This window comes from Macrotis lagotis, chromosome 2 (assembly GCF_037893015.1).
Source record: "Macrotis lagotis isolate mMagLag1 chromosome 2, bilby.v1.9.chrom.fasta, whole genome shotgun sequence".
NCBI classification, from domain to species: Eukaryota; Metazoa; Chordata; class Mammalia; order Peramelemorphia; family Peramelidae; genus Macrotis; species Macrotis lagotis.
The window spans coordinates 279,358,004-279,360,188 of record NC_133659.1 but is presented as its reverse complement, the minus strand read 5'-3'; positions in this window follow the sequence as shown (position 1 = coordinate 279,360,188).

Sequence of the window (2,185 nt, the reverse complement as noted above, 5' to 3'; positions counted from 1 at the left end):
CAAAGAAACTGGAGTGGTTTGTTATTTCCTTCTTTAGCTCATTTTATAGATGAAAAAACTGAAACAAATAGAATTAAGTGACTTGCCCATGGTCACATAGCTAGTAATGTCTGAGGCTAGATTTGAATTCAGTTCTTCCTGATTCTAGTCCTGACACTCTGACCACTATGCCAACGTGATTGTTATGACTCTTATAATATTAGTCAAAATCATGGTAGCATAGTATGATCATGTATAGCAAGCTCATGTTAAGTTTGTAGTCCTCTAATCTCCCTCCATAGACACACTGCTGTATACTTTTACTTCCCCATTCTGTACTTCACAAGTTAATTTGAAAAACACAACTGTAAGCCTTTACATTATTGAATTTCAGGTTATTAGAATCCCCCCAATATGCTAATTATCAAGATGTCTTTGGACTTTTTGTCTGTCAGTGCATTAGCTGGTGCTCTCAGCTCTATGTCAACTCCACAAAGTATATCTTTATCCAAGTCACTTAGAAACCTTATAATAGCCCAAGGCAAAGCCCAGATCCCTTCCACACCATACTGGAGACCTCTTTCCAAGCTGACATTGAACCACTGATGACTACTTTTTTGTGAGTTTGTCCATTCAACCAGATAATTGAATTATCTAGTCTACTTCTCAATAACTTTTCCACAATAATTGAATGGGATACTTTATCAAATGATAGGGAATTTTTTTTTAATCTAAAGCATTCCCAAGATCTACTAATTTAGTAACCCTATTAAAAATAGGAAATATAGTCTGGTATTACCTGCTCTTGACAAAGCCATGATGACTCTATAATCATAACTTCTTTTTAATGACCTTTTAATGATCTGTTCTAAAATTGTACCAGGAATCAAAATCAAATTCACTGGTTTGAAGACTCTGTGCTCTTTCCTTTTTCTGAAAGTTGGTGTAGCATTTGTCCTCTAGCTCTCCATGATCTTTCAAATATCTTTGCAGTAGTTCACTTAAGTAGGATGAGGTTCAATAATCACATCTGCCAGTGTTTTCAGTTCCCAAAGATGTAGTTCATCTGGACTGGGTGACTTGAATTCATCAAGTTTTTTTCCCTATTAGATTCCTTATTTACTTTGCTTATTAAACTTCTGTTCACCATTTTATTCTGTCATTTCAGGTACACAGATCAGCTTCCTTGGCAGAGAAAACGGAGGCAAAATAAGAACTGAGCAATTACATCTTCTCTCCATTATCAGTTACCATTGTCCTATCTACTCTAACAGTACTACTTCTAACCCTTTGATCCTTCTCTTTTCCCTAATATAGGTAGTTATCCTTAACTTCCTATGACTATCACAGCTTATTGTGAGTTTTAACATTTTGACACGATTTCTTCAGAACCATGCCATGCTCTTATATTCTTATTTTTCCTTTGCTTCTGTAGTTTGGACATATCTTTTAAAATTCCAAGTTTATTGATGAGTTTCCAGGGTCTCCACACCTTTCCCATTTTTCCTGCTGACTGGGATGATTTCTGTTTATGTCTTCAGTCAGTCAGTCAAAAATATTTATTAAATGCCAGACTATATGCTAAGTACAGTGCTAAACTATAGAAATACAAATATGGAAAAAGAAAGCAAGGAAGGAAAGAAGGAAGGAACAAATGAAGGAATGAATGGAAAAAACAACAGTCAGGAGAATCACACAAGAATTACCAGCTTCTACATTAAAGAACCAAAGCACTTGGGATATGATATTCCAGAAGGCAAAGAAGCCAGGATTACAACCAAGACCTATGCAGCAAAGTTAAGTATAATTCCTCATGGGGAAAAAAATTGATATTTCATTAAATAGATGACTTCCAAGTATCCTTGATGAAAAAGACCAGAGATAACTAAAGAAAGGGAAAGGATACAAAAATATGAATAGCAACTCTTTTTGTAGTGGCCAAGAATTGGAAATTGATGCACATCAACTGGAGAAATACTGATCAAATTGTAGAATATGATTGTGACAGAGTACTATGGTGCTCCCCAACATGGGGTGGTTTCAGAAAAAAAAAAGTAGCAATATATGAACCAAGTAAAGTGAAGTGAGAAGGATGAGGAGATCATTGTGCAAAGTAACCACAATGTTGCAATGATGATCAGTTGTGAAAGATTTGGTTAGTCTGATCAAAACAGTACTCCAAGACAACTCCTAAGGACTCATAATA